Source organism: Protopterus annectens, chromosome 5.part0 (assembly GCF_019279795.1).
Source record: "Protopterus annectens isolate FY-2018-M chromosome 5.part0, PAN1.0, whole genome shotgun sequence".
NCBI lineage: Eukaryota > Metazoa > Chordata > Ceratodontiformes > Protopteridae > Protopterus > Protopterus annectens.
Window position 1 is genome coordinate 1,136,351,897 of NC_056735.1, and position 20,726 is coordinate 1,136,372,622.

At 43.1% G+C, this 20,726-nt stretch overlaps 1 protein-coding gene across 1 annotated transcript in view; it reads left to right on the forward strand.

Annotated features, from left to right (window-relative positions):
* Positions 1 to 20,726, forward strand: part of LOC122801555 (E3 SUMO-protein ligase RanBP2-like) — a 2,328,503-nt gene that overhangs the window by 1,943,413 nt on the left and 364,364 nt on the right. The gene's annotated exons all lie outside the window — the stretch shown is intronic.

The window sequence follows — 20,726 nt, forward strand, 5'->3', positions numbered from 1 at the left end:
AGATTTGTAAGGTCTTTCTGAAAGGTACTTTTCTCTTGAGACCCCCTGTTAGGAACCCCGTCCCTCCTTAGGATCTAACCTTGGTCCTTCAAGCTCTAACTGGACCTACTTTTGAACCTGCCGCCTCTGTTGATCTGAAATTCTTGTTCTGGAAAACTGCCTTTTTGGTAGCCATTACCTCAGCTAAAAGTGTGTCTGAGCTTCAAGCTCTCTGTATTAGAGCCCCGTATCTGGTTTTCCATAAGGACAGGGTCTCTCTCAGGACTAACCCATCTTTCCTACCTAAAGTGGCCTCCGAGACTAACATCAATCAGTCCATTAATCTCCCTGTTTTCTTCCCTAACTATCAAAACAAAGGGGAGTACAAACTTCATTTGTTAGATGTTCATAGGCAGTTACGGTTTTATTTACACAGAACAGCAGCCTTCTGCAAGTCGTCTGAGCTATTTGTCTCTTTTGCTAAAGCCTTCTTGGGTAAGCCTGTGTCGAAGGTGACTCTGGCCAGATGGATTTCGAATTGCATTTTGTTCATATATAAACTATCTGGCCTGTCAGAACATACTGGGGTTCGCGCTCACTCTACCCATTCTATTGCTACATAAGCTGCATTCTGGTCGAGAATTCCCTTGGATGACATTTGTTCTGCGGCTACTTGGGCATCCTGTCATACCTTTATCTGTCACTATAAATTGGATTTAGTGTCTAGCGGAAGGGCGGCTTTTGGCTCTGCAGTGCTCTGGAATATCCTTCCTTGAGGACCTCCCAAGTTTTTTGGTAGCTGGGGACTCTGTCCCACAGGTTGATGATCAAATGAAGTTTTCCTACTTCAGATAAAGAAGTTATGTACTCACCATAACGTTCCATCTGAGTAGGTAACTTCTTTTGTCGTTGATTATGTCAACTTTATTGTATAAAGTTCTCTTTGTAGTGTATTTCTGGTATATTTTGGAGGGTTTTCGTTATATTTATCATATTTGCTAGAATTTTAGATGGTGTTTGGGCCCATTCAGAGTATTTATAAATGAGTTTTAACTCATTTAATGAGTATGTATGTAGTTGTATTGAGTATAGTTCTTTTTTGATTTTATATAATTTCCTTTCTAATTCTTATGAGTATTGGGATTGAAGTTGTTTGATGCTATTATACTGCATTTCAAGCAAACTAGTTTGTTTTTGCTCTTGTTTTTTGTATACTGAAGCTTTCTGTATTAAGATTCCCCTTAGTACTAAATTATTTTCCATGTAAGGAGTGTTTGAATGGCTTACTCTAATTAATATATTTGCAAAACACATTGACTAATCTGTAGGTGCCTTTAACTGTCTTCATATGTAAAAACGTTTGTGGTTGTTCTTTGTAACACAGGAGCAGTTTCAGATTGGCACTACATTTATGCCCAGAGTTGGGATGTGATGAAATCACACTTCTCAGCTCTGGAATATCTGCAAGTGTGTGCCAGTGCCTACTAATAATCTCTATAACTGCATTAGTATTTTTATTAAAAGTTAAGACACCAAGGCTCATTACTGTTCTTGTTTTTATTATTTCTCCCAGCATTATACTTAAAAGAAAACAGTGGCTTGCTAATGGGCGACATAACTGCTTGGTCTTCATAACAGGAGAATTAACATCACATAATTTGTAACCCCTGCTTTTAAAACTGGATGCCATAGTACTCAACTGGATATCCATATTCGAGTCCAGAGTGTTCATCCTAACAACTGTCAGCATCTGATTTCTGACACATTATTGAACATATACTGTAGGTGCATGCTACTACTGTGCAAAGAGGCATTATTTTTAACAGTTTTTTTAAATAAAGGATAGTGTCAATCATAAAATGATTATTGATAAATATAGTAACATCCACAAACCTACGATAAACATTGCTTAAGAATGGATTCACTACTGACCAGATAAATTCTTGCTCCCATATATACATTACTATTTTCACTTGTTTTGGTGACCCATCTACCCATTGCCACACCACCCATTTGCTTGTACAATTGTTGAAACAAGAATATGTTTTGTTAATACAAGTTCTAGCATGAAGCAGTGTGTTACATAAGCTTGCGTATATTCGGTAAATTCAAGTAGAAACTTAAACTGGATGACACAGCCCATCAGGTGGTAAAGTGCTTGGGTAGTGGCTGCAACTCACCTCACATTTCAGGGTTCCATGTTTCCCCATGTCTGGATGACTGACTCATGACTGCTTCCTCCATGAGTCATCATCTTCAACCCAGGGAATCCTTGCTCCAGCCTTGCTAATGTCTGAGAGTTAGTCAGCGTGCCAAAATCGTAAATTACACCACATCCAAGCAATAGAGTTCACTGGAGCTAATGTAGACCATTTTGCAGATAACCAGATTGTCAGAAATGGAATTTCACACCCTTCAAGAATAAGCACTAATAGTTTTCTGTCAGTAGTCCTCAGTCAGGTGCATATTATACCTAGTAGGGTTAATGGCAACTTCTATTACCCTAAATCCTCGAGCCAGATTTTATACAAGGTTTCTGCAGTGGACCTTAGCAGTCCATTGGTCATTTACAGTCTTAACCAGTGTACTTCACCAAATTTTGGTGAGGCAAATGGTTAAGTCATGATCAGCAGTGGTTATCCCCCCCCCCCCAATATCACATCTAACTTCTCTAGTGCACACTGACTGCAGTGTGCATTTTTTTTCATCTTACCTTTAAGCATCCCTGTGACCAGCACTTTCTCTAATACCTGCTGGAAAGCACTAGGAAGCCTTAAACTGATACAAGCACTCAACTCTCCTTGTTAATAAGGAGAAATTAATAGTAGGCACTAAACAGCCTATAATTGCAAAGTACTTTGCCAAGGTAAGGGAAAACAGCTCCTGTACTTTACTACAAAAAAAAAAAGCACCAAACCAGGCATGTCCAAGGGTCAGCTTCTGGTGATTTCTCCTGTCCACCTGGTGAATCTGGACATACTGAGGCAATGCAGCAATTACCTCATGTACACAGACAACCCTCTCCTCTTACCACCCAACAACACCCACACTACACCTCAAGCAACACATAACCCTTCTAAACCCACACCACCAACATCCACATATAGCAACACTAAATCCACATATGCAGAGGCCCTTAACTGTAACCTGCCCAAGTAACAAAGACCTCTGAAGCTGAAACGCAAACAAAGTGTCACATAGTTCACAACACCAGTGTGCCACCCAACAACAGCCCCTAAGGCAAGACAATGTACCTAACACTTTAGTCATAGGTGAGACTATAGTCCGGCACACTGATGTCCCTCTCACCAGGTTGAACAAAGAGAAAATTACAGTCAGCTGCCTATCTGGTGCCAGGGTCCACCACATAACGCATGCACTCAAGTCTCTCCACAACAAGTACAAATATGACTCTGTCATTGTCCATGTTGGAGTGAATGACTTGAGACGTACCTCCCTGGACTACATGAAAAGAGACATGGAAGAGCTCTCGGATCATGTGGCCCAGGCAAGTATGACCCTAGCCCGGAGTAGCATCCTGCCTTCGCCCAGAATGATACCACAATATAAGGACAAAATGATTGACTTCAACAATTGGCTAAGCTTCTGGTGTCATTCAAAGGGGAGCCAGTATCTGTCTGCCTGGGGCGACATGATTGACAGACCACGATGCTTTGCCAGAGATGGTCTGCACCTGTCGCCCCTGGGATTCAGGTTACTGACTAAGGCTCTTGCCACCCCTATAGTGCCTTTTTTAGGCAAAGTTCAAAGGACAAAACCACCACCGTAACAGGTACAAGCATGCAAAATCTGAAGGTAATGCTACTCAATGCTAGAAGTCTAAACCTCAAAATGCACTCTCTCAAGGCACTCCTAAAAATGGAGAACATCGATATCTGTGCAGTAACTGAGACCTGGCTCAAGACTCCAGAGAGCACCCCTGCAATACCAGGCTACAACTCTTACCACACTTTTCGGCCACCAAACCAGGACCGAAACACTAAAGGTGGAGGAGTGTCAATATTCACCAAGGATATTCACACCACCAGGCTAGTTGCCCAACACAATGCGTCTGAAATTCTCCAGGTGCAACTAACACTAGGTAAGACTGCAATCCAAATTGTAGCTTGCTACAGATTCCCCACCATACCCCAAGATTCCCACTACCCCTTTCTAAACATACTGGAAAATATTAAGATAGAACCAAACACCCTAATACTGGGTGATTTTAACTACCCTGCCATTAACTGGAAAAACTACTCATGTACCAACACCTTTGCCCCAACGGTTCTTGGAATTCATAAATTCCAACGCCCTGGATCAACTAATCCATAGTCCCACCAGGGGCTCCAGCATCCTAGACCTGGTCATTACCAACATGGGAAATTGATGCTACACACCTATGGTCACCCCCTCGTTATTCAGGTCTGACCATAAGTTAATCACCCTTAACATCCACATCCCACCCCCCAGTAAGGAAACCTCCATAAAAAACTACTCCAAAGCCAACTTCATGCTATTCAAGTCAGAAGTGACAAACTTCATGACACCCATGCAGACGAGAACTGAAAGTTCAACTGCTGAATCCTACGCTAAGGCACTGTACGAGCACATCTGCTCATGCATGAATCGTGCCATCCCAGATAGCACCAAGATGCTCTCATCCAAAAAAAGAAGCCAATCTGGTGGTCTCCTGCCATAAACAAACTTTACAACAAAAGGAAGAAACTGTTGCAGAAAAGGGGAAAATCCCAGGATGCAAAAAACTCCCTTACCAGCCTCAGTAAGAAACTGAGATCCCTCATAAAATCCTCCAAAGCTAGTTACGAAAATAAAATTGCCAAAGATTCCCAAGACAACCAAAAGGCATTCTATAACTATGTCAAGAATCTAAATGGCAATGCTCAGATCTGCTCTGAGCTAAAACAGAATGGCATTAAATATACTGATCCCAAGGATATTGCCAATATCCTGGCAGATCGATTCAGTGCCAACTTCACCCCCCCTCACCCCCTAAATGGCCCATCTCAATACTGGAAGATTGCCAAATTCCGGTAATAACGGCCACACAGGTAAAAAACACACTCTCCAAAGCTAAGAATACAGCATCCATGGGACCAGATGACATCCCGGGCTGTGTACTACATGAACTACAATATAAACTGGCACCTCATCTAAGTGTCATGTTTAATCATAGCCTCGCCTCAGATTTCATGCCCACTGAGTGGCGCAGGGCTACAGTTATCCCACTCCACAAGGAGGGATCCACCTTGGATCCCGGAAACTATCGTCCCATCAGTCTGACAAGCCTTATCTTCAAGGCCATGGAGCGTATTATCATGGAACTTATAAACAAAGACATGGGCAACCTTCAAACACTGGACCCCACCCAGTTTGGTTTCATGAAGGGCCGATCTTGTCTCCTGAACCTGATTGACTTCTTTGAATCAGTCTCTAGAGCCAAGGACAAGGGTAAGGTGGTCCACACAGCCTATCTAGACCTTGCCAAGGCCTTCGACACCATCCCACACTCTGGAATCATAGATAAACTTACTAAGTTGGGCATTAATCCCTACGTCACCCAATGGGTTGCTAACTGGCTTACTGATAGAACCTACACTGTAAAAGTAGCTGACTCCAAATCCAGCTCCAGACAAGTGACAAGTGGAGTACCTCAGGGTTCAGTCCTGGGACAGCTCTTGTTTGGCATCTACTTCTCTGAAGGTACAGGCCAACACTAAGGGACTCTGGCTAACAAAGTTTGCAGATGACTGCAAACGGGGAGCCATTATTGAATCCTCAAATGATGTGGATACTCTACAAAAGGGTCTTACAGAAACAGATGCTTGGTGCCAGAGCCATGGGCTCAAGCTCAATGCCAAGAAATGTATAGTTATCCCCTTTGGGAAAAAACATGTATTGGTGAATTACCATATAGGTGGCAGTACACTAAACACCGAAAGTGTGATAAGAGACTTAGGGACACAGGTGGACAGTGGTCTCACCTTCGATAACCACATCGCCACAACAGTCAGGAAATCCTATGTGGCACACCTCATCACTAAGGGCTTTTCATCCAGAAAAAAGGAGGTCATTGTCCCACTGTACTCATCCCTCATTAGACCCATTATAGAATACAACACCTCGTTTTTTATGTACCTCTCAAGACATCTGCAACAACTGGAAAGGCCGCAGAAATACCTAACTAAAAGAATCACAGGCCTAAAGCAGATGCCCTACGCTGACCGCCTTAAAAAAAACTCCAGCTATACTCTGTCACATATCGTCTACTTAGAGGCGATCTTTGCTTAACATACAAGGCCGTGTCAAACCCAGAGCTGTTGGACATGCTACACTTAAAGAAATCCCAATCCCTCAGAGCCACACGCTCCAGGGATCTAAACCTTGTCATCACAATAAACAAAACATGTTGGAGGGATAGGTTCCTGACCCAGAGACTCCCCAGACTCTGGAATAGATTGCCCATACATGTCAAGCAGAGTGCCTCTTTGGCCCTCTTCAAAAGGAACCTTGACGATTGGATGGGAGAGAGGAAATTCACCCCGGGATCACGTCAGTCGCCCTGCTAGACAGGGGTCCAGGGAAGTAAATAGTGTGGGAAGAAATAGCCAGGGAATTGTTATGGCTAGGCTTGTATAGGCCTAGAGCTGATAGCCTAGTACCAACCTATGAACCTAAGACATTCCAGACACTTGTTTCAAGTTGTGCATATTCTACTATCTTCACAGTAACCTTCTACCAGAAAAGTGCAGAGAAGCAAATAGAAGAGATTCTCTATATAGGCATCTAGCTGGGCTATAGATAAGTTTTCTGCACCTTCCCCTAGTATTTTAGAATTGTTGATATGGTCTTTTTCATTGCAGGTGAAGTTATTGCACCATTAAAGTTCAAATGGCTGCCATTTCAAATTTCCACTGGAGGGAGGGGACAGATTTCATATTTATTCTTGAAGTTACCTAAAGCCTCCTTCAGGAGTCCCCCCCCCCCCCCCTTAAGCGACCCTCTTCCACCTTGAGACATTGCCATTCTTCTCCAGACACTGACAAGACCCCTTTTTGAGCCTGTGGCTTTTGTTGAATTGAAATGTCTTTCTTGGAAGACACTTTCTGGTAGACGTTACCTCTGCTCGAAGAATTATCAGAACTCTGTCGTTTCCTGAGAGTCACTTTACTTGATTTTTCTCAGACAGTGTTATTTAGGACTAACCAGTCTTTGCTTCCCAAGGTGGCGGCTTCAGAGTTTACATTGAATCAAGCCATTAATCTTCTTGTTTTCATTCCACAATTTTCCAGTAAAGGGGAATGCATTTTACATCTGATGTAAGTTCGACAACCCAGATTTTACTTCCACAGTACTAAACCTTAGAAAGACTGACCAACTTTTTGTGTTCTTTTTAGTTAAATTAGGAAAAGGGTTATCAAGTGACTCCTTCAAGATTGCTCTAAATGTATCTCTCATGTATATAAGAACAAAGGTCTGAAATTGCCTGGTAATCCCAAGATCCATTCCACCAGTGCAGTTGCAACTTCTACAGCCTACTTTTCAAGGGTTATCTGTTGATGACATTTGCACAGCAGCCACTTGGTCCAGTGTCCATATTTCTATCTCTCACTTCAAGCTGGGCTTACTTTCTGTTTCTCTCTGGTTCAGTCGTCCTCCAAAATATCCTTCATTGAGACCTGTCAAGGTTTTTAGTAGTTATGGACTCTGTCACAAGAGTTGAGGATGGTCAGATGAGACGACATAGGGTATGAAAGTTATGTACTTATCATAATGATTGATCCATGTTGTCCTTCAACTTTCCCTCCCACGGTCCCCCTGACAAATTTGTCATTTTCCCTTTGGCTCTAGTTTGATCATACTGATCATGCCAGAGCTTTGGTCTCTGTTCCAAAATGAATATATATGTATAACGTGCGTGTATATATAATATATATGTGTATATAGTATGTATTTACGTATATTTTCATATGATTCATGTGTATGGGGATATGTTTTTTGTAAGCAGGCAAACTCTGTTTGAGGTAGTTCAATGAATGGGGATTGTGGGTAAGGGTAGGAGCCTCAGCTCTGGATCCAAAACTCTGAGAGAGGCAGATGTCAGATCTGATGGTCTTCAAATCCAGTCAGTTGAGGAGGAAGGAAGAGGACAACACACCGATCATTATTGGAAGTACATAACTTTTGATCTTATGCTGTCCTACCTCACCTTCATTCTTGCTGGTTGGGTTCGGAGGCGAACTCTGTTTCGACTCTGCCATATACTAAAGCTCGTGAGCTTCTACTGACTCGAGGCTATGATCTGTCCCATGGTGCTTAGCGGCTGTTCCCCATATCTCATTTGCCGCATGAAGCTTTGGGATTGTCTTTGCTGGCTCAGGCTAGTAAAATTTAATATTATACTCTATTCTGGTATTACTTCTCTTAAAACTTACTGTTATATCCTAGTTTACCTATCCCATTTATAGCACAGTGCCCTTTTTTGGGGTGTTTTCATATTTTGGCTATTTTTGCTTTTGCGGCTGCTTTTTAGGCCTAGTCTTTTCTCTTTCCCCTTTTTTTTCTAGTCAGCGAATGCATTTCAGTTAAAGGATTCTTTCACCTCCCCTTTCCCCCCATAACGAGTCACCATTTAAATTAAAGGCATCTGCTTGGGTGGGAGGAGATTGTCGTCTAGTTTAGAGACTTCTCCTGCCTATTCTTTCTTGTTTAAAAGTAAATACTTTTCTGTCTTGCTTAACTTTTATTTCTTTGATAGTTAAAGTTTTTGCACTGTTGTGTTTTTTTTGACAGCTAAATATGTCGAAAGAATGTTAAAGAACATAAATCTGCATTTAAAAAGTGCGATTCATGCACTCAAAAAATGTCCATAACGAACAGGCACACAAGTTGTCTGTTGTCTAGGACCTGTCCATCTCCAAGACTCCTGCTTTGTTTGTCATAGTTTTAGTGCCAGGGTCTTACAGGAGAGAAAAAATAAGCTTGTTTTAAGGGGCTTGTTGAAAGTAGACGGTGATAATCAGACTTCAAAACTGTAAAAATCAAAAAAGTCTGCTTAGTCAGCTCTGGTGTCTGAGCCGTCAAGCAGTGACAAAGTGATAGTATCCTCGGATCCGAAAGTTTCAGGTTCCGACTAGTCTGGTCCTCCCTCAGTTCCATCTGTCTCTTCGGAACCGTTGCAGAGCCGTAAATGGAGCCGGTCACCATCTTTGGAGCCTGTCCATTCAGTGCCACATTCTCCTTTGCTACAGTCTGTGGCAGGTAGCCACAAGTCTTCAAGCTATTCCTCTCGATCCTCCAGATTGTCAGACTATGATGTGGAGTCATGAAGAGGCTGCTGTGGACATGGGCCCTAGCATAAATTCTCTCGAGCACAGCCCATTGGATCGTGGAGCCGACAGCTGTACCTCCGATATTGTCGATTCCTCCTCCAATGAGTTTGGAGCCAGAGAGTATGGAAGTCGTGATGGATCCGCCGATCCGGTAATCACTACTGATGTCTCGGCTCCGTCTGCTCCAATCCCTTCGATGCTGTCTTCAATCGAGGGATCCAAGGGCTGAGACTCCCTGGTCAGCTCCGGAGGGAGAGTCAAGTTGGACCCATGTTGGAACCGGCTCTTCCACTCGGCACCTCAGCTCAGGTGAGTTCTGCTCACACATCAGCCTCGTAGCCACCCTCTGTGCTGTAGAGATCTCCTGGCCCATGACCGCGGTGCCTTTGAGGTGATGGAGTGTGCTCTCCACTGAGTCTGCTCCACCTTCGGCTTTAGCCCCCCCCCCCCCAAGGGTCTGGTGTCCACCTCTTCATCATCCCTCCATCACCACCAGAGTAGAGAGCCAGTGCCCCAGGAAACCTCATTGGGTGGAATATCCTCTTCCTGTACCTCCCCGGAGCATCCCCCCCCCCCCGAGGAGGTCCCTCGGAAGAGGCAGTGTAAGAGGAAGCACGTAGACTCCCCTGAGTCTGTCACTTCTGATACTGACATGGAGGACTCAGAAGGGTCCCCACGGTTACCCTCTGAGGATGTCTCCTTTTCAGACATCCTGGAGATCCTTAAGTAGAGGAGCAGCTGGAAGTCCCTTTCCCCTTCTGAAGATCAGTCTGTATACCTGGAGGCATTCGGCCCCTGCCCCCTCCAACTCTTGGATGTCTCCAACTTTCGACCCTCTCCTGGGTGTAGTGAGTTGGAAGGTGTGGGACTCTCCAGAATCGGTGGACCCCGTTCCGCGGAGGCCAAATAAATTTATTACGGCCCCAGAGGACAAACAGTATCTAACTAAGGGAGTTCCAGTAGATGCAATGTTGGTGGCTGCGGCCACAAAGGAGGAGTTAACTGAAACTTCTGCATCTCTCCATCCACCGAACAAGGAGTCTCGCACGATGGACAGGTACAGGAAGCATACTTTCTTACCAGAGGCCTTTACCTTGCAGTTGCTGAAATATTTGCCACATTTCACCCGACTTCAGAGGGATCTCCTAAAAGAGCTGGGAGATGCCCTACAAGGTACTACAGCCCAGGATTTGTCTGATGAGAGTAATTCTCAGCTGGCAACCTTAACCTCTCTCACTAACTCCTCCATGCGTCTCATTTCCTATGCAGCTGATGAGCGAGCAAGACAGCAGACACAGGAATAGCTCTTCGGAGACATTCCTGGATGCGCCTTTGTGAGTTTGCTGAAGCCTTCAGATCTTCCTTTATTAACGCTCCCTTTGATGGCTCATCCTTGTTCGGGCCAGAAGTGAAAGAAACTCTTACTAGGAGCTAACAATATGGTGTAAGACTCTATCTGTCGTTGGAGTCCGTTTCTCAGCCCTTACTAGTCCTTATCCTAAAGGTCAAAAGAGCAGAAAAATGTGGTTCCGGAAGTCCAAAGGAGCCTTATCTGACACTTGTGGTGATCCTTCCCCCAAGGGGGAGAGGGAGAAATAACAATGGGCAAAGGGGGTCCACAGAACCAGGGAGACAGTTTCTCTGGTCAACCCTTCCAGCGCTCCTGAAAGGAGGCCCGACTGTTCGCCTCTGGAGGCAGTCAAGGGGAGGCTATTGCTATACCCAGAAGCCTGACTGAATTTGCCTAGACAGATGGGTGTATAGTCCATTATATCCAGGGGTTTCAACATTCCTTTTCACAGTTCACCTCGTCCGTCAAAGTTTATCCCAGACATTTCACCCGGTCAAAGGGATCAAGCAACACTAGAAATTCAAATGTTGTTAGAAAAAGTCATCCAAGAAGTCCCCGCAGACCAACTAGGATCCGTCTTTTTTGTTCCAGAAAAGTCAGGGGACTGGTGACCCGTATTGGATCTCAGCAGACTAGACAAGTCGGTGAGGAAGTCAAAGTTCCGGATGGTAACACTGCAGTCTATACTCCCGTTTCTGGGACAAGACAATTGGATGTGCTCGTTAGATCTCCAGAACATGTACTACCACATAAAGATGGACAGGTGCTCCAGAACAGTTCTACGCTTCCGGCTGGGAGCCAGTCATTACCAGTTCAGAGGTCTGCCCTTTGGACTCACTACAGCCCCCAGAGTGTTTACGAAATGCATGGCAGTAGTCACTGCTCATCTGAGACATCAGGGATTCCAGGTGTTTCCATACTTAGACGACTGGCTCCTAACTGCAACCACCAAGCAGCTGCTAATCAAAGCAAGAGACTACACCATCCATCTCTCTTCAGAACCAGGCATCACTATAAATGCAGAAAAATCTGCCTTGCTGCAATCACAGCATATTACCTTCATAGGCACAGATTTAAATACAAATGACATGTTGGCAAAACTACCCCAAGAAAGGATCCAAACGTTAAGCAGTCAAATACTTCTCTTACTCAACAAGAAAAAAAGTACAGGCAAGATTTGCCCTCAAAGTCCTAGGCTCTATGGCAGCGACGATAACACTAGTTCCCCTGGAGCAACTTCACATGTGAATGTTACAGTGTCTACTCCTCGCTCAATGGTCCATACAGGAGCTACCCATGTCTCACGAGATCCTCATAACAGACTCCTGCAAGAGGCATCTACTTTGGTGGATTCACTCCACTCGGGTAACAATGGGCAGACCATTTACTGTAGCGACTGGTTGGGGGAGTGCAACCACGGACGTGTCCCAAATGGGGGGCATTATCTGGGACAGATGGTCCAAGGGTTTTGGAAAGACCACACGAGTACCATTTGCACATCAATGTCCTAGAGATGAGGGCAGTGCTTCTGGCATTGCAAGCATTTCAGAACTCTCTTCCCACGGGGACTATTGCAATTCAGACAGACAATATGTCAGTGGTATGGTACATCAACAAACAGGGGAGAACCAGATCCTACCCCCTATGTCGAGATGCCCAAAGAGTTTGGCGATGGGCGATATCTTCTCAACGTTTTCTGATGGCAAAACACATCCCAGGGAAATCCAACAGCATAGTAGACAGGATAAGCAGAGCAATTCTCATACCTCATGTGTAGTCCCTGAATCAGGAAGTTGTGAATCGAAATTTTTGCAAGTGGGGCCAGCCTTGCTGCAACCTTTTTGCCACCCCCCTCAATGCCGGATGCAGCAACTACCTTGCCCTCATTTCCCCTCTGGGAGATTCACCAAGGAATGCACTCCTCCACGATTGGCCCCCGGGACTTCTTTATACTCCCCCCCCACTTCCTTTGATTCCAAAAGTTATTAAGAAAGCTACGTCGTTGAGTTGCAAGTTAATTCTCATTGCTCCATACTGGCCTCATCACATCTGGTTCCCTTTCCTTTGGCCCCACCTTCAGAAGGACCCATGGATCCTGGACCCAGTGCCAGATCTTCTGACGCATCACTCAGGAGCGCTCCATCTTGCACATCAGAGCATCACGCTGACAGCTTGGTTTCTCCACTTCCAATCTTAGCCAGGCTTCCATAATTATCCCCGGCAGTATGCCACATTTTGGTATCTTTGCACAAAAAGACAACTAGGAAACTTTATGCGAGCAAATGGAAGAGGTTCTCTTGTTGGTTGGACAAGAAACACGTAGCTCCCTTTACAGCCTCTATACCTGAAATTTTGGAATTCCTGGCAAAATTTTTAATCAAGGAGCAGCGGCTGCCACTGTTCGAGTTCAACTAGCTGCTATATCCAATTATCATGTGGGGAACTCGAATCCAGTGTAATGTCCCACAGGTTATGCAAGGCCTTCCTCAGAGGCACCTTTGTGTTAAGACCTCCTGTAAGAGAACCTCCTACACCATGGGATCTAAATTTAGTATTATCTGCGTTGATTTTTCCCCCTTTCGAACCAGCATCCTCTTGTTCTTTAAAATTTTTATCTTGGAGCCACTCTCTGACAGCAATTACCTCAGCCAGGAGGGTTTCAGAGTTGCAGGACTTATCCAGAACAAATCCCTCCTTCTTACCAAAATTCTATTCTGAAACAAATTTAAACCAATCTATAGAATGGCCTGTGTTCTTTCCTAATTATAGCAACAAGGCAGAATATAAGCTTCACCAATTGGATGTACATAGACAACTGCGTTTTTATTTACACAGGACGAGAGAGTTCAGAAAGTCAGATCAATTGTGTCCTATTCAGAAACAAAAAAAAGGCCAGGCAGTCTCAAAAGTTACTTTGTCCAAATGGCTTACTGAGACTATCAAGTATGCTTATCACTCTCATGATAAAGAACTGCCAGAGAAAGTGAAAGGGCATTCAACTAGAGCAGTGTTTACTTCCATTGCCTTTCAGTCCAGACTTCCATTGGATTTAATTTGTGCTGTTGCTACATGGGTTAATCCTCACACCTTTATTTCTCATTACAAAGTAGATGTGGCCTCCCGGAACAGGGCATCCTTTGGTTCCACTATCCTGAAGAGTTTATTCCCTTGAACCACCCAAGAGAAAGGTGCTGTGGGGACTCTGTCCCAACCAGCAAGAATGAAGGGCGAGATAGGACAACATAACAAAAAGAAGTTATGTACTCACCATAACGTTCCATGTTTGTTGTCCAGTATCCCGCCTTCATTCTTGCATCCCACCCAGCCATCCCCCTCTTGGAGGATCTAGAGGAATTTTTTACAAATTGGCAAATATGGTCTGATTCCCATCTTGCCTTCGTTTTTTATCTTTGACCAATATATTTCATATATATTCTCTTTCTGGATATTAAGCATATCATAGGAAGCGGTCTCCCTCAAACGAGATCTGGGGAACAGCCCCACTAAGCACCATGGGATAGTTTATAGCCTTGAGCCAGTAGAAGCTATTGAGCTTTAGTATACTGCCGAGTCGGAGCAGAGTTCGGCTCCAAACCCAACCAGCAAGAATGAAGGCGAGATACTGGACAAAAAACATGGAACGGTATGGTGAGTACATAACTTCTTTTTTCTCTCATGCTATTGTTTAGGTCATTATGACTATAGCAAGTTATTTCCAGGCAAGGTTAGGGCTCATTCTACCAGGTCTTTGGCTTCTGTGGATTTTTGGAAAAGGGTGGATTCTAGAAGTATTCTAAAATCAGTTATTTGGTCTTACATGCATACACAAAACATTACAAACTGGATACATTTTCCAAGTCCAGAGAAGGTTCTGCTAGGATTACTCCCCAGAGGTGTCTAGACTCTGATCTTCCTGCCTCCTCCCTTTCTTTCTAAGTTCTAGTAATCTATCCATATAGCTTAGGCTACTGCAACATTGTGTAGGTGAGTAAGTGAAACATATCCATAGATGTTCAGATGGCTCACTGTTGCTGTGGGGACACCTACCATCCTTTCATCCCCCTGTTTGTGTGTTTTTTGCCAGGGTGTGGATAATTTTATTTCACATATTTCTTGGCATATGCCTAAATATTAGTGTTCTAACCTCCATTATTCTGATGCCAAGAAAACTCTGAAGGTTTGTCTCCCTAACCACTGATTTGATACAGCTGTCCTTGAACCAGCCAGTGATTAGGGTGTATGGAAGCCATTCTGAAGCTTCAGAAGCTGGATGGTTTTCATATCCTTGGAAAGATATAACTGTATAAGTAAGGCTGCTGCAACAGTGATCTATTTGAACATCTGCTTCTGTGGTATATTCACTTTCACAACTGTGCTATGTTCATTCTGTTTCACTGTTACAGTAATAACGCCTTAGGATTTCCTGCTGTGAAAACTCTTGGCCAGACTAAATACCAGAGACTTTTTAATTCCATTTTCTTGGTCTTGAGGGCACCCTCCCCTCTGACTTCAGGGTATAGAGGATGTTTCTGGCACCATTTTCTCAGCTGCTCTTCAGATTGATCTCTGCAGCAGTAGCTTATGCTGTATGGATTATATCCCACATATGATGTAATAGTAAGCTTCCAAAGCTTCAAGGCACCTTACTTATGCCCAAACCATTAGTCAGTTCAAGTTAAGCTGACTTAAGACAGTTTGGGCACCATGCCTTTCAGAACTTTCCTGCTGCCGGGAAGAGTAAGCCCCATCCCCACCCCTCGTGGACTTTAAAGGATCAATGATCTGTTACACTGCTGGACAGATGAGTTCCCTTTGGGAAATACTCTTCCACATTACTTTTAAATTTAGTTTAAACTAACTTTATGAAAAATAAGTACTTTTAATCTTTGGAGATGTATTTTCCTTGACTGTCTCATGACTTGTGTACTTTTAAAAAGGACCACACTTTATTACTTTTGTGGTTAAACTTTGCTTCAAACTATTTCTTCTGTTCAGAAACTGTGTTAATTTTACTTTTTTGGACCGTGAATGTTTTTGAAGTGCATTTCACTGTATTTCTTTGTTGGGGTAAAAGTTACTTGTTTACCACTTTTCCTGTTGTATTGACTTGCTGCTAAGTTTCCATGGGAAACCAGCACCATTGACTGGAACAAATAACCACTTCCTCAGTCAGACCTTTTTCCAGCCTTACAGTTATGCAGTTTTTGCCATCACAGCAGGTTGATAATTTGCCTCAGCTGCAGGTGTATGTGACTGTGCTGTGACCAAAGCTGGCTGCTCAAACACACAACTGATTTTCTTTGGATCCCTCTGGTGCTGTCCTTACAGCCAGCATGGACCAGGTTTAACCATGTCCTCTGCAGCTATTTTTTCTTCCTCAGTGGGCAAGGGAGAGCCACCGTTGTATGTCATGGGAGAAGAGGCAGGCACTGCGCCCTTTGTCATCCCTGTGGACACTGTTGCTGGCAGTATTGGATCTCTCTTCACTTTTCTGTCAAAAAGAAAAACTAAACTTTCAGCTTTTCCTGTGTCAGCTACTCTGGGCAGGGGCAATATATTGGGCTTAGCTCAGAGGCTTGTGCTGCAGGCTCTTGACTTAATGTAATGTGGTTTCTGGTTAAAGAAAAAGGGATTCCTCTTTCTCTGAAGAGATTCAAGATGTGGTATCTGTAGAGGAATGTGAAGGGACAGCTGCAGTGTTTTCTCAAGTTTGTGATGCATATTCTTAGAAGAGAGTAGTGTCTGACTCTCCCTGTGACAGATTCTCTTTCTCTGAATGAACCATTGATTTCATTAGAAAAATATTGATGTTTCTCAGTTTCTTAGAAAATGATTTGCTACAACTGGAATTTCCAGAATCCTCACCCATATACCCCTCATGCTGTCAGCACTGGAAGTTGTTTTGTGGAAGCCTGTAGTTTCCCTGACAGTCAACCTGCTGCTTCTATGAAAGCAGATAAAATGTGCAAAATACATCAGTGAAGTTTTTATAAACTAATCCCACAACTGACTCATCAGTTGTATCTTTAGTTAATCCAGTTGTTGCGAAGCATTTTGATAATCCTAATCCTTCTGATAAGGATAGTAAATGTTTTATAAGTTTGGGAGAAATATGTGCTTCTGCAACTTCGATTTTTAGAACGCCGAACTGTCAAGCTTGTACATTAATTAACCTGACCAGTTGTGTTGATTGAGTATTGTGAAAGTATGAGTAATCTTTTGGCTTCGGTTTCCTCTTGTGAGGAAAAGTCTCATTTTTGTTTAATTTATTTCTCGGGTCACTAGTCATTGTTTGAAATGTGCTCATAGCTCTGTAATACTGTTTCCACAGCTGCTGCAACTGGTACTTTCTTAAGGAGGTTTGCTTGGCTGTGTTCTCAGAATCTCCCAGGTGTCAAATAAGAGATTTACTTTTTGGGCCATCTGCTGTAGAGGTCATCAAAACGTGTGATATGTGATGAGACAGGTAAACTGGTTCAGGGAATCTTAGATTTTTCATCTCACTAAATTTTCAAGGGGGTTTCAGCTCACTTGTCCAATTTTGACAAGAAGCAAAGTAAACTAACTCTGTAGAATGCTGCTAAGCAGACATTTAAAAAAAGACATAGTGAGATTCCAAAAAGAAGAAAGCCCCTACCCCCAGAACAAAGCAGAAAAACAAGTCAGAATGACCATCTGTGAGACCTTATCTGCCCCCCCCCCCCCTATTGGCAGTCCTTTGGCAGTAGATTTTTCCAAAGAAATTGGTTTTGAATGTGATCCATCTAGGATACAAATGACAGTGGGAGGAAATTGCACCTTTTCTTGGGTATTCTTATTGGGTCTATATCACATAATTGAATGCGTGAATATTGAACGCTCACATCAGCGAATATTCACATACTCGAAGTTTGAGAATTTTTTTTGCTGTACTGTGAAGATGGGATTTTTGCCCTTGCCTCACTGCAGTGCGATCTCAGATTAGGAATATATATTTAGCGGGGGGGGGGGTGCAGCACACAGCCTCCCACAATACCATCTTTGCGTACGTGAATAGTCGATGATGTGAGCGTTCAATATTCAACGTATTTGATGATGTGATATAGACGCCACTTATCTGCCAGACCAAACCTTTCTCTTTCCACCTGTCTTGCATAATATGCTGTCTCGGGGTAACCAAAGCTGTTCATCCTCCTCGGTTAGGGAAAGGATTTTACTCAGGAATGTTTTGGAACCAAAGAAAGAAAATTAGTGGAGACCAGTTCGGATTCGATCTTTCCCCAATCAGTTTGTGATAGTACAGGAGTTCAAATGCTTTCACTTCACATACTGTTACCCCTTCTCCCCTTCTTCCTTATTTTTGTTTTCTGGTAACCTTACATTTAAGAGGCATATCGCATTGTTTTTCATCCAGATTTCAGGCAGTTCTTGAGGTTGTGTGCGTCTGGATCACATTAACAGTTCTCTACCTTGCCCTTTAGGCTATGCACTGCTCCAAAGTGATCACATAGTCTCTAGTTTTTGTTATAGCCCATTGGAGACTACAGAGTATCCACTTTTTCCATATGTAGATGACTTGCTTATCTTTGCAGGGAAGAGAGAAGGGCTTGTGTTGGTCAAACATGTTTTCCAAGTGAATCACAATCTGCATTATTTTTGATATTAGGCAGCTGTCAGAACTCATTATTCCACAGTGGCGACTGCCTCAATTCCTTGCTTCAAAAGTCTCTCTTTTGCAGACATCTATGTTGTAGTCACTTGGTATTTGATACATGCCTTCATTAAGCATATTTGATTCAAACACAACTTTGAGATTGGACTGTATTTAAAAGTCAGTACTCTAGGTAATAGCTGTCTGAAATGTGTGCTTGTTCAGTCTTCTGGCTCCTTTCACCCCGGTGTTCTATTAACTCAAACCAAGGGCCTAGTCTTTCATAACATTGATGCATACATTCTTACCAGGTCAGATGATCTTTGAAAAAAAAACCTTAGATTTTGAATCCCCTGTTCACCAACTGCACCTGTTGCAATTCCCCACACTGACTAAATCAGAGAAATATGTATTTTTTATTGCTTAATAAAGTAGTGTCAAATCTGCTTTGTCATGTCATGATTTGCTAAAACATACTGATTGAATGCATGCAAACTGGCAGACTAGGGGGATGCACACTGTTGTAACCAGCAAATAATAACTTGTATAGATAGAGGCTTCGGGACATTCTCAAATGTGTGATTTTAGTGAGAAAGTGACACATTCCAGTTGGGGAAAAAATTCAAGCTATTCATAAAAAAACATTCCTGTCATAGGTAAGCTAATATAGTAAGACAGTATTGGTTACATTTCCTGGTAGTCTGTTTCGGATCTTGGGAAGCGTAGCCACAGTATTCTTTTAGCCTCATAATTTTGTGTATGATTAACCTAGAAGTAGACTGAACAAGCATATGTTGGGACATTTATTTGTTGCCCCTTTCCATGTAGAGCATAGGTGCTTAACTGGGGGTGGGGTGAAAGCATTCACCCTGAGGAGGTATAAAACCCTCACCCCTCTGTATTTGAACTCTGCAAATCACTTCATTAACAAGCGGAGTCATATTATGAATGAGACACTACTTCGAGAGATGACTGCTGTTAACTCTTAACTTGCTGTGTCTTGATTTCATTCAGTTTTCTGAATGGCCTAACTGCAGCTAATCACTTCCAATATATATTTTTATTGAAATATAATTGAACTACATCTACAGGAAAAAAGACTCCAGCTTCTGAGTTTACATCGGCCGTATTCATCAAGGTAAAGTGTTGCCCTGTAGTTTGTGTGCCTAGAATTCAGGCATACTTGTGGAATCGTACTGAGAAATAAAAATATGGAGAGCATTTTGATTCACCAGGACTTGAGGAATTGATTGCCTTCCCCCTGATTGTCTGGATGGAAGATGAGCTACATTCTTTTCTAGTTGTAAGAAGATCAGTACCAATCGTTTCTTGATATACAGTTAAATTTATTACATAGTAGCGTAAACTTTATGCTACTTTGTACAGCCCTGCAGTACTGCATATCTTAGAACGTGTATTTTTTTTTCTGTTTACTGTTTTCCCCCCTGTGCTTGCTGACCGTCAATCTTCCCCCAGTTGGACATGTCCCATTCATTCTTTACGCCCCTGCTAACTTCTCCAGTATCTGACCTGAGCACAGGATAAGCACTGCCTTCCCAGCCCAGGTTTGTAACAAAGCCCTGAAGTGACCATTACTAAGATATTCCCAGACTAGTGACCCCCACCCACATTCCAGCCCAGGTAGGTCTTTCTTATCACTTAACTTAACTAGTATGAACACATGCTAGCACATGTGCAGTGTTCCAATCCAGGTAAGTTTGATTTGCTCCCGAGACCAGGGCCTCAAGGAATCTTTGCCTCTCCCATACACTTGGAACACTGACTTAAAGTGGTTAGCACCTACGCTGTATCAACAATTCCACAATTTATTGGAAACTGACTGTAAGGACATTTCTAATGCCCTTATCCCATACCCTCCTGTATACTCAGAGAAATTACCGTTACTGGCTTAGGATGCCAAGCTTTCATAACCCTAATCAGCTGCCAACAGCTTTCCCTTACTGAAAGCTCTGTCTGGCCACCTTTGCCCTGGAGGGGTAGCCAACAAATATGATTCACTCCCATCCCTTTATGTACAGCTGTTGCAGCTACCAAACTGCTATTCTGTCTCTCTCCTCATATGATTGTAGTCAGGACTTTTTCCCTGTATTCCAGATAGAACCTTTGAACATAGATTACTGAGTTGTATTAAGTATTTTGTGTAATGTTGTCAGTCTTTACCTTTCCATGCCTAATTGAATTTTATTTGCTTATCTTCTTATCTGTGTATGTTATGACCAAAAGGGGGCCCTAGTGGTCCAGTTCTCATCCTAGCAGCTAAATCAACAAGGACTTTTTTCAAGAAATTTCTTGTTCACTAATGTGATGTAGATGTATTAGTTTGAAAAAGTCATCTGACGGATAACTGTGCTTGCCTTATTGCAGGTAACTGCCCTGACTAACTGCTGATAGG